This window comes from Mauremys mutica, chromosome 5 (genome assembly GCF_020497125.1).
Source record: "Mauremys mutica isolate MM-2020 ecotype Southern chromosome 5, ASM2049712v1, whole genome shotgun sequence".
Classification (NCBI taxonomy): domain Eukaryota; kingdom Metazoa; phylum Chordata; order Testudines; family Geoemydidae; genus Mauremys; species Mauremys mutica.
The window spans coordinates 88,422,339-88,435,563 of record NC_059076.1 but is presented as its reverse complement, the minus strand read 5'-3'; the positions used below and the strand labels follow the sequence as shown (position 1 = coordinate 88,435,563).

The following is a 13,225-nucleotide window of genomic DNA, read 5'->3' as shown; positions in this document are numbered from 1 at the left end:
TGTGCTATAACAACCACTCCTCAATTTTGGACTCACTATCAAACGGACCATTTACTTTTTTTCACAGTGTGGAACTATCATTATTAAATCAGATGTTTCATTCCATCCAGCTTGATTTAAAAAGTGTATTGTGCTACAAATGGAACTCCAGCTGATTGAAACACAGTCTTTGCACTGTTTGCTTATTAGTGTATTTAAAGCTATTAACTTTTTAATTCAATAAAGTCTTCAGTTGGCAATTGAAAGATATATCAAACTGCATAAGAAATTATAATTTTATACGGCTTTGTATGTTTTGCAGATTAACGTGCTGGCTAACTGTACAGTAATAGAAAATAGGTGGGGAACTGAGGTACAGACTAAATGACTTGCCTCAGGTCTCTCAGGAAACTTGTGTCAGAGCAGGTGGCAAGGTGCAGGGCCCCGGGGTTGAGCCCCGCATGGTGGGGCTTCGACTTTCTGCCCTGGGCCCCAGTAACTCTAACACTGGCCCTGCTTGGCGGACCCCCTGAAAATTGTTGTGGCCCCCCAGGGGGCTGCAGACTCCTGGTTCATATCTAGAACTGGGGCATAGTGACATGTTTAGTGCATGATGACATAAATGTTGATTATAGAATGATTTTATATCGTAAGACTTATCAGAAAACATGGCACATTTTCACAAAGTGTTTTACTATTAACACTAGTGATTTGACACCGACAGTCCCTCCCCTAAGGAGCGTCCAGCCTTGTAGACAGGATGTACAGGGAAAATTAAAGTAGGAAAATTGCTTGGGGTTTTGTCTGCTTTTTAAATTTTTAGTGCTTATAACCTAATTGCCACCTGAGGCTTGCCACCCTTCAGTCACACCATTTAACTACCCTGCTGTACCCACCCTTTACCAAACTACTCTCTCCCAAGACACCCATGTATTATACCAAACATCCACAATTACTGGTGTTGAGAGGAAAAAATATTAAAGGGGCGTGGGTGTAGAAGGGCTAAAAGAGGGAAGAGTTAAAATTGCGGTATGTGATCTGTGATATATGGTAATTCTTACGATGGTTAGGTTTGTGCCTGTGTGTGGAAGAATAAAGGGTATGTGCTGCTAGGTGGCTTAACTTTCACTTCCTTGCTTTTGGGTGTTTGTATCAAGTATGCTTGCTATACATACTTAGCTTCTTCATAATTACGTTTTTTCTGTATTAATATATATTACACACTAAGCTATGGTAAAGGTTGCAAAGTGAAGCACTGAAAAGTTGGGAAATTCAAGAGTTAAGGTTGCCTGTGCAACCTTAGTTCACTCCCCTTGTGTGTATACGTTGTGATTACATTGCTGCCTCCTCCCTAGGATCCCTGCCTCATTCATTGTGCAGGCTGGATGGTGCTCACTGAATGAGCAGTTATTCAATATTTTGTTTTCACTTTGAAAGTGTTCCCCCATACCTAAACTTTTTAAAAAGCTAACAAAAATTCTGTCATGATGATATATTGACACACACATGGTTTATCAGCAGGGTTGGAATGTTTAGATCCACTACCACTGCCACTTGAATTAACAGAGAAACTGAGGGCCATAGTAGATTGACATCCTCCATGTGTGTCAGCCTCTACAGGGGGCTGAGACACATACTTAGGGTTTCGCAATATTTGCTGATAGAAAAGGATTGATGAGACTCAGGAATCTTGGGTTCCATTCCAGGTTCTGGAGGGGAGTGTGCTCTACTGGTCATAGACAACCTCACAATTTGACCCCTTCTGCCCCTGTCTCTCCAGCCTGTTCCTGTCTTTCCTCCCTCTTCTCCAGATCCTCATTCCAGTCCCAGTACTCCATATGAGTTTCCCAGTCTTCCCTCCTTGGGCTCCCCTTCTTAGTCTTCCTTCCCAACTTACTTGCCCCAGCCTCTCTGACCAGCCAGTTCCAATCTCTCTGGTGCCAGCAGTTGGAGCACTGAAAGCACAGGAAAGAGGGTGTCTCTTCTTTCAGTTTCAGTGTCCCGTGCTACAGTGACCTTCAGGAGCCAGTAGAAGCAATTGCAGGGAAGTCTTTCTCAGTCCCTGCAGACCTGGGCTGGAGCATGCTTCGTGCAGATGGAATCTTCTGAGAATTTAGCTGACAAACAAGTCTTTACTGAGCATGTACGACTTGAGATTTTTCAAAGGTCGTAACTTGATCAGTTTTTCATAGCAACAGGAAAAGGTTGACACTACGGTGACTCCCTCTTCCAAACTTCAAGTTCGTGCACCAAAGCATGGAGTTACTAGAGCATTTCAACAAAGGAGTTGAGAGATTTTTAACACGGGCAAAACAATTAATTTTTTTCCAATCCCACTTTGGGAAATAACTGAGCGATTCTTTTGCTGCAACTTTCTTAGAAAACCTCAGCTTGAGGCCTCCGCCTGCAATGGAAAATTTCAGCCTGAAAACTTAAAGATTGGTAAAGTTTCAAACAATTGAAACAAAGTCCTATAATGGGATGTGTTAGAAAACCTTAACTACACGCATCCTTACCAGCTCTGCTTAAGCTGGTTGGACTAGTGTTGAGTAGTGACCATTGTTTCTGTGTGGATAGCTGAAAGCCTTCAATCTTTGAGTAACTTGATTCCATCCAGTGTAGGGGTTATGAGGTATTAGAAACATTGGAGAAGAAGGTTTCTCCAATGTGACTGGCTGCGTTATGATTTTTATATACTAACATGTTGAGAGCTTGATAGAATTTCATAATGTGATGCAGTTATTGGACTGAAAAGAAAAATATACTTTGAAAAGTTTCTAGGATGCAGATCTCTCTATTTTAGGTATTTTTATGGCCCACATTACTGTAGTATCTGAGCACCACACAATTTCTACTGTACCTGTGATGTAGGAGATAAAATTATTCCCATTTTTACAGGAGGGAACTGAGGCACAGACTAAATGACTTGCTAAGGGTCTCAGGAAACTTGTGGCAAAACAAGGAATTGAAGCCGGGTCTCTCAAGCCCTAGATTAATGCACCAACTACTGGACCGTTCCTCACTGAGATGAGTATTCCTCTTAATTAAGCTATACAAATATGGTAGGTATACTGATGGTTTGCTCTGTAAGATGTAACACCTGGGATGAAATAGCATTCTTATATTATTACTGTAGTACACAAACATGATACTGTGTATGAGTTAAGCTTGCTGTATGCATGACATGCCTACCACAAAAGCAAGGAAGTGGAAAAACTAAGGCAGCTGCTTTAGAGAGGATCCTGAACTGGTTGAACAGTTTCACAGAGCTTCTGGTTTCCATCGAAGCAATCACTGCTTCAGTGAAGAGCTGGAGTGCCCCTGAACTGACTGAACAGTTTCACAGAGCCCTTGGCCTTCCATGAACCAACAGCTACTACTTTGATCCTGTTTATCAGTAAACCCATGGTCTGGGCTGACTGAAGTGATCCAGATTGCTCTGTGTGATTGCCCTGTTCTCATCATTATTTACTATCTGCCATTATTTACATCTGAAATTTTTTTTAAAACTGATCCCTTCAAAACCCCACTAGAAACTCCCCCTATCATTTGATTATTTTCCCCATTGGTGACTACTTTGTACAATTTATCAGTTAGCCAGTTCTTAATACATTTAGCATATGATCTGGTGATGTTGTATAGTGCTAGTTTTTAAATCAAAATGTCATGTGGTACTACAAAAGTCTACTTCTACGCAGTCACCTTTATCAACAAAACCTGTAATCTCAAGAAAAAAATGTTTGACAAGACCTATTGTCAGTAAAACCATATTGACTGGCACTAATTCTATATTCATCCTTTAATTCTTTATTGATTGAATCTTGTATCTGTTTTCCCATTATTTTGCCTGGGACTGATGTCAGACCAACCACCCTATAGTTACCTATGCTTCCCACTTCCCCTTTTTGAATATTGACACCCTATTAGCAGTCTCCCAGTCTTCTGGAAATTTCCAGTATTGTAAGAGTTATTAAAAATTAACATAATCAATGGGCCAGAATTCCTCCACCAACTCTTTTTTAGGACTCTTAGGTGCCAGTTTTCTGGGCTTCTGAATTAAAAATGTTTATCACTAGTAGATGCTGTTTAATGTCTTTGTTAGTGGACTAGAAAGCAGTTCATCCTTCTGTGATATGAGTCTGTCATTGTCATTCTTTCCAAGTATAGAACAGAAATACTTAAACTCTTCTGCCTTTTCTGCATTGTTAATAAATTACTATCTCCATCTAGTAATGGGCCTATGCCAGTTAGTTTTGTTTGTTTGTTTTTGTTTCTGATATACTTAAAAAACAAACAAACTTGTCCTTAGCCCTGCCAGCCATGGATTTTTATTTTTATATATATATATAAAACAGCTTCTAATTGATATTGTTTGCCATCTACTTGGAAAGGAAAAAAGGTTAAATTTATAATTGCTACCTATACTTCCCCAAGGAACCAGAATGGGATTTTTAAACAAAATTGCCCTCTTTTGCAATTGTGGATTTGTGGCTTTTTGGTCATCTGAACTCTTAAACAATTGCCAATTTCATTCACATTTTTCTGTCTAAATTCTTCATCGTTTTCCTCAACTGAAGCACTAAGTGTATATCCTGTGGTTGGGACTGCCCTCTGTTTGCCCATACAGAATGTAATTGGATCATGATCACTGGTTCCTAATATCAGAGGGGTAGCCGTGTTAGTCTGGTTCTGTAGAAGCAGCAAAGAATCCTGTGGCACCTTATAGACTAACAGACGTTTTGCATCCGAAGAAGTGGGTATTCACCCACGAAAGCTCATGCTGCAAAACGTCTGTTAGTCTATAAGGTGCCACAGGATTCTTTGCTGCTTCTACTGGTTCCTAAGCAACCAGCAACTTCCAGTCTAGTGGGAACTCCATCTTTATCTATGATAATGAGGTCCAAAATAATTTTTAGAAATTTTACTGCTTGCTATATGAGACCTCCAGCATATTTCTCCCAAATTGAAGTGCTCCATGATGACACAATTTTTTAAAATTTTCATACATGTTTTCTGGAAATTGAACATAAGCGTTTGCTTTTCTGAGGTGTTTTTAAGAGAACCAATTATCACTAAATGCTTATTTCAATACAAATTTTAGAAACAAGTTACATAACCACTGATAATTGGGTTGGTTGAAACTACCGGTACTCTCTTCTTTTCGGTTCTAAACACTCAATGTTTATTATGGTTTTAAGTTCCCTAGACTGGCTTTCTGACTTGCCAAGAGGGTGTGCTTTCTAGAATTGGAATGTCTCACCTGAGAGAGGCCTAATGTTGGTCCCAGAGAATTCAACTCCAAGAACTAACTGTAAAAACCTCCCAGTTGATCTTTATTGCTATGACATACCCTATTATTAGGGATAGAAATATTCTAGTTATGCTTTACTGAGGTATTTAAAAACATCAAGACCATTGTTTTCTTTCAGCATCTGAGGGCTGTGTTTTATATTTACTAAACTTTTAGAGTTATATTCATCCTGTTCAGAGTTTAAGTGTATATGAAACATCAGTGTGTTAAGATGGCTTCACTGTATTCAGTAACTCCACTGATTTTTTTCTTATGCTTCTAATACGTGATTTGTACTCTCACATTCCCATAAGTCTCTTATTAGAAAACTGCTTTTCAGTTGTCAGTTGTTTCTTTAAGAGAACTTTACCCATGCTTACTTAGTGTGTGTGTCTCTCTCTAGTGGCTGGACACACAGGCTTATAAGTTGGCTACAATCTTTGAGCTAACAGAGGTGATTCTTTTAGCACAGGCAGTAGTGGCTCAGGCATTTAGATCCAGAAGTCCTGAATTCAGTCCCTGCCACTGACCCATCTGGGGAATCAAATCAAATATGAATCAAACCTTACATATTCAGAGGAAAATCTTATAAAGAAAAAGAATCCTCATATTCAATAAACCAATTTTATCAGGCTTTTAACTTGCTCGTATGTTTCACAAGACGACAAAATTTTATAGTTCGCATCCAACAGATATATTTCTTGGTGTCTTTTTAATTTCAGTACAAGCTTGCATATTCTTCATGTATGTGTCACTGTGGATCCCACTGTAGGCACCAATGTACCTTCTGCACACAGGACCAGATTTTTTTTTTCATAGCAGTGTCCATTGGGACCACTCTTGTGCCTCCTTGTGTTCCTGTGTGAGGGCATAAAGAGCATTGTGCCTGTGACCCTCCCTTAGTTTCCTTTTGCTGCTTGTGGGAGCAAGATGGTACCAATGAATGTCTAACCTGTTAATTCTTAGTTCAGGCTATACTTCTTTAGAAGTACTTCCAATCTACAATATTTGACTACTGGGAACTAATCTGACCCATATGGACCACACTGTATTGTTTAGACCTCTCTGTACATCTTGTCCCCTGTACAGGGCTCCTTAACATGGTGACATTGAAACCTGCATGCTTCAAGCCCTGTTCATCCTGCACTGAACTAATGCCTTTTCAGGATGGACACAGTAGGTGTCTCTTATGCTTAGGGAAATCACATATTCCAAGCAGATGCTCAGTGTGCTTGTCTGTCGTTGCTAAACAAGTTGCAAAAGCAAGGCCGAAACTCCTCCTTCTTGACTAGTCCATGAAGGTCTCATCAGACACGGAGGAAACTAGCTCCAGAATCCTACTGGTGGATAAGCCAGTATCCTCCAACATCCTCTTGAGCAGACAGGCAACGCCTAAGACTAGCATGGAGAAGATGCACCAAGGAAAGATCTGGCACTGATATCGGCCCTGGTACAAACTGACATGCCTAGCACGAAAGAGGACCTCAACACTGAAGCTGACACCAGCACCTCCAATATAAAAGTGAAGTACCTGGACAGACTGCTCCGAGTGTAGAGACAGAAACTCAAGAAGAAGCTCACTATTTTCCCCTTTTAAAAAGATACTGCAAAGTCTATGGACAGAAGTTCACCAAGCCCTGCACAATGTCAAGGGCTGGGGTTAAGGAGCACTTCTTAAGATAGCAGTCTCTGCTGGCACCAGCCAAGTCTGGCAACTGTGGTGACCATGTGCAGAGCATCATGGCTCTAGCCCAAAAGAGTTGCAGGCCATAACTGAGGGTTCAGAGGTGGTTAAGTGAACAGACAATGTTCTGTGCTTCTTGAAAGATTCGAGCTACCCTTCATACACCCCTGCTCTGTACCAGAAGCCAGACAGTCCTCAGCCCCAGCTGAAACAACGCACATGCCCTGCCAACGCACAACCATGTCAAGAAGCATCCAAGACACAACAGGGGCACCAGCCTTCCTCTTCCTCAGCAAAACACCCTGCTCCTATGACACATGCGTAAGTTTAAGATTCTGTCACCAGTATTTTTAGTAAAAGTCCGGGACAGGTTGTGGGCAATAAGCAAAAATTCACAGAAGCCTGCGACCTGTCCCTGACTTTTACTAAAAATACCCTGGGGTGGCTGCTCCAGCCTCGTTGCTGCTCCTGTGGCAGGGCTGACTGCTGTTTCTCCAGCCCCAGAGGGGCTGACCTAACCCTAGCTGCTGTTAGGGCTGGCCACTGGTCAGCTGTTTGGGCGGGTTCAGAAAGTCATGGAATCTCAGACCTCCATTACGGAATTGTAGTCTTACACATGAGCAGATTTGATGAGACAGTTGAGAGCCACATCAAACCTAATTTAGAGAGTACAATTTTTGGAAACTGCCTCATCCCATCCCAGTGAGCATGGTCTGCCATGATGTGAGTCAGATAGGTGTTAGAGATGGGTATACATTTAATTCTACTCTTTACCCCTTTCCCTCTTCAGGGACCTATCTTATGAGAGCCCACCAAAATCAGAAGTGACTTCATTGCTTCATCCAGGAGTCATAGAGCAGGTCCCAAAATAGTTCACGGGAAGAGGCTTTTTCCTAGTATTTCCTCATTCTATAAAAGAAAGGGATCTTTGTCCAATACTCGATCTGAGAAGACTCAACATATTATATACCATCCTGAACCTGAGATAGTAACATTTGCCTCTGTCATTCAATCTCTCCCTCTCAAGACTGGCTTGTGGCTCTTGACTTACAGGATACATACTTCCACATTTCAATCCACCTGGCTCATAGGAAGTACCTAAGACTATCAGTGGGGCCTAATTGTTACCAATAATGTTTCTTCCCTTCAGAGCATCCACAGCACCAAAATGCCTGGCAGTAGTTGCAACACACTTTAAGAAGACAGGGAATCCACATCTGCTTGTACCTGGATGACTGGCTGATCTGTTCTGACCTGATCCTGGAGACCGTCAGCCTTGGAATATATCCTTTCCCTGTTCTCTCAGCTAAGATTCCTTGTGAACTGAGAAATTCTCTCTCAGACTACTCATAAGAGTTGTGACTCCAAATCAGCAAGGACCTATGTGCCAGAGGACAGGTTCAGATTTCTGCAGTCAGTAGCATATGAAGATGAGGGTGTACATGTGTAGAACTCTTAGGCCACCTGTCAGGGTGCAGACACGTGACACTGCTGCCAGACTTCACCTGTGGCCTTTACAATTGTGGCTGAGGTATGCATATTTCCCATCCAGACATCATGTGACTAGCAGGATCATGGTTCCACCTCAAGTCCTTTGAGAACTTGATTGGTGGGTAGGCCCAGTAAATATATGGGGCTGGGGGAATTTGTGTCATTCTTGGTCCCCTTCATGATGAAGGCTTTTATATGGACACACATGGGACAGGCTGAGCTGCCCACCTGAACCATCTGCAAATACGAGGCATGTAGTCTCAAGACAACCTGAAATTACATGTAAACATCCTGCCGCTGAGTGCTGTCAGAATGGGCTGCATGCACAGCACAGCTGGATACTAGTTTTAAAAACAAAACAAAAATTCCCTGGTCTCAGCACAAGGCCTATGTGCATCTATAGTGGGAACCATACTGACTACAACATCTCAAAGAACCTGTATGGTAAGTAACAGTTCTATGAGGCCTTTTATTTGAAAGCAAAGAGGACTGTCTAGTTCTGTAAGGAATGTCAGTAAATGCAAAAATTAGGGTTTTCATAACATTAACTTGCCTCTATAGCACACACACAAGATCTTTGATTACTAAGAAGGCTATTAATGCATACCTCAGTGTGTGTGTATATAGTATGTGCAATGTGGGTAATTTAACAATAGAAACTTAACTCTTGTATGTATGTCTAGTGTTTTAAATGTGTAGTCTTAATATTGTATTATTGTAGCTTTGTACTAAATTATATAATATATACAGTATACAAATAACTTCTCTTAAACAGGTAATGTAAAACACTTATAGAAGCATAATAAAGAATACATTTTGAGAACGCTGGTATTTGAGAATTCCAGATTCCAAACCATTCTGCTCCTAGCACATCTATATAGTGCTAAACCTTTTTTTATAATCAATATTAATGATGGAGTATTGGTAACTTATACATCTAGATAGCTGAAAAATAAAAACAGAATCGTTAACCATCAAAAGTTTAATGTAAAATTTTAGTGCTAATGTTACTATTTTGGAATACTGTAGTTATGTTATAGTTAAACTTTGTCGTAAGGATTCCCTGTAAAGTCTTACACAAACAAGTCATTCTACACAATATTTTAAATACATTCCATCTTGCAATGCTTGTAAATATTTTCACATAATATCCTTGTCACATATTTTAAGAGAGATCAGTTAGCAGGAATGTTGGCTGTACTACTTCTAAGCACTCTCTACTAGAAATAGAACTTTGCTAAGCATCAAAACAGCATTGTCTACTTTGGGGTTTTCCCACGCAGATAATTTAATGTTTAACGTGTTGGCCACCCACCATGAAAATAAAATTTATACTGCTTTTATCTACTTGGAAGCATATTAAATAAGCCTGAAGCCAAATATAAATGAAGGAAGCTGAGTACAGAATTTCTTTGAAAACCTTTTTATTTTAATGATTTGTATAGAACCTCACTGATTTGAGACAGGTTACTTTGTAAGAAGAAATCCAGTGAAATCTGCTCATTTGAAACATAATTGTTAAAAGATTAAACTATTATAATATAATACATATTTGACTGCTAAGAAAAGATATTTCCTAGTAGTAAATAGTGGCTTCTTTAAGTGAAATCCAATGCTGGTCTTCTTCCTTTGTGTCATTTAGAAAAAGCCAAAGTAATACTTATGTGATCTGGAGCATAGCAAAGTCTTCTCTCTTACGTGGAGATGGCTTATGATAGGGCAATTTTTTCTTGCCTTGTATAGCCTGTAGACTATTTCACATCATTTGTTGATGCTTTGAGGTGGTGAAAGGCAATGTATTGTTCTGAATTTAGATAACTGATATAATTAGTTCAGGTTACCTTTCTAGATAATGATCAGCTTGTAGGCATCAGTTTTCCTAATTTTCAAGCAGCAAATCCTTTATTTGGCATTAACCTTGTCTCCATGGGAAAACCAGCTCTTTTGCCAGAGTGAAACTTTTGAATTACTGACCTAAAGTAACATGAGACACACTTGGCAGTGAACCTGTCCTTTGTGGTGTTTATAGGAGGGATAATGATGTCATGTATTATCTGAATGCCTTATTTTCATTAAAATTGAGCCATAGCCTTGTAAGTACTGCTTTCAAATATATTAAGAGTTTTCAGAAACTGCAGCAATTTAATTTTTATGCTATTGTGCAAAATGGGATCCTGGCTTTAGGACACTTTATGGAGGTGCAAAGATATTTTACTCTGGCACCTGAGTACCTACACCAGGTAGCTCTCACTATAAACAGAGCTATAAACAGCTGAGCAGCTCTCTGAGATTAGGTAGGTAGTAGGATGGATATGAAGTCCTAAAGTGAGAAGCCTGGGATTAAACAAGCCTCCAGGGAAGTTTGGATGATATATGGTGAACTCTTGTTGAGTACAGGTGTTTCAGGGCTTTGTGGCTTGCTATTATGTCCACTGTGGAAAAATAGAGATGAACTCTGTGACGGGTTGGATCACAGAGACCCCCTTGGGACTGTCACTTGATATGCTGAGACTACCTCTGAGCCTGTTTTCCCTGCCATCGTGGGACTTCAGTACCTGATCTTGTTGAGCCAGACATGCTAGCCTGCTGCAAACACAGACCCAGTTGTGAACCATGTCCCCCAAAAGCTGCAGACTTAACTGAAAACAGCTTAAGAAGTGCTCCTGTCTCTAGCACCCAGCTACCCAGTTCCCAGTGGGATCCAAACCCCAAATGAATCAGTTTTACTCTGTATAAAGCTTATACAGGATAAACTCATAAATTGTCTATAACACTGATAGAGAGATATGCACAGCTGTTTGCTCCCCCAGTTATTATTTACTACTCTGGGTTAATGAATAAGCAAAACGTGATTTTATTAAATATAAAAAGTAGGATTTAAGTGGTTCCGCCTAATAACAGACAGAACAAAGTAAGTTACCAAGCAAAATAAGTCCTTGTTCCAGTTCTGGTGGTAGCTAGGGGATTTCTCATGACTGCAGTCCCTTTGTTCTGTTCCACCCCCTTATATAGCTTTGGCAAAAGGCAGGAATCTGTCGTCTCTCTGGGTCCCCAGCCCTCTTTCTAAATGGAAAAGCACCAGGTTTAAGATGGATTCCAGTACCAGGTGACATGGTCACATGTCCTGTGAGACCCCCAAGCCTTCATTCTCCCTGGCCTGATTCACAGGAATGTTTGCAAGTAAACAGAGCCATCAAGATTCCAAACCACCATTTCATATTTCTAGTTTCAGATACAAGACTGATACATTTATACAAATAGGATGACCACACTCAGTAGAGTATAAGCTTTGTAATGATAGCTTACAAGACACCTTTTGTATGAAGCATATTCCAGTTACATTATATTTACACTCATTAGCATATTTTCATAAGATCCTATGGAATGCAACGTCACAAACTCCTAGGCAGGAACGTTTCTGATATTTCCATTTGAGTGGAGAATGAGGAGAGAGAAGTGAGAATAAAAGAGAATAGTTTTACATAGAATAATTTACACTTCACTCCTAAAGCACTTATAAAGTTACTCAACTTACAAGTGAACTGTTTTATACACAAATTGCCTAACTCACTATTGGAATGCCACCATATTTAAGGCAAAAAGTGGTAGCTGTGTAATAGCACACAGCAGTATTATACAATAGGACTATCCATCTTCGAAGACTTACTTTTCTTTTGTTTAAAGCAACACTTTCATGATTGATCCTAAATATAATATGCTTCCCTAAATGTCAGGTATACTGTACAAATATGCCTCTTAATCAAAAAAGACAAAAAAAGACTAAAATTTCCCCAATGTCTGCAATAGTGTTTACATCAGTGTTTTTAGTCTATCTGCTCTAAATCTAATACTTCTGGAAAGTGACTTTCAGGAACATGGAAGGTCATCTAGCCCCTAACATCTGTTTAATTGGTGGAGCATCATGATTTCTGGACATATTTTAGGTTATACAAAATAACTTTGATTTTGAGACTATTGTAGGCCCCATTTGAGAAGGTTGCTAGTTTTTCAGGATATGTTTGTAAGATATGCTTAATATGTAAGGGTGCAAACATATATCCCTTCAAAAAGATATTGCCAGAATACTATTTAATTTTCAAAATGGCCTTTTATTCTCCCTGATGTTGATAAACTGACAGTAAAATGTATCTTAGAGGGAAAACACTTTTTTCATAATATGTGAATACTTGGCTGCTGTAGATTTGCTTATGACTGCTAACATTAATTAATCCATTTTATAAAATTGCTGTGAAATATCTTTTATGCAGAAGTATGTGTGAGTGGTTTTAGACAGGGGAGACATTTAAAGCATGCCACTGGAATATGGGCAGGAACATCAATTTTTATCACCTGCTTTTTATTTTATTATGCTATTGCTGTGTACCATTCAAAATTTTCCAAGGGTGAGTGAGAGAGAAAATGAGAATGAATCAGCAGCTTTTTGCTGCACCTCAGTTTACATGCATTATCCAAGCTGCAATAGCAGCATGAACATGGGATGGTGTGCCTTTGTCAATGTTCATCACTGGGTACACATGGGCAGCTTGCTGCATGGTGTTCTCAGAGGGTATGCTTCACTGCTGAGCATTCTGCAAGTTTTGTCACTGCATTGTGGGATGCATAGCAGAAGCCAAGCTAGTTAAAGTTGTTTTAAATCCCATGATTCATCTGTCTTTGCCTCATATTGCCTTTATGGGTGGTCTAGTGCCACTTTTGAATTGCTGTCTCACCACTATGCTGGCAACCTCTGATACGCACAGGCTGCTTGGGCTGTATTTTAG

The 13,225-nt window shown here is 39.9% G+C and overlaps 1 protein-coding gene across 1 annotated transcript in view; it reads left to right on the top strand.

Annotated features, from left to right (window-relative positions):
• The window catches only part of MICU3 (mitochondrial calcium uptake family member 3), a 109,353-nt gene that overhangs the window by 947 nt on the left and 95,181 nt on the right, over positions 1 to 13,225 (top strand). The window lies entirely within an intron of this gene.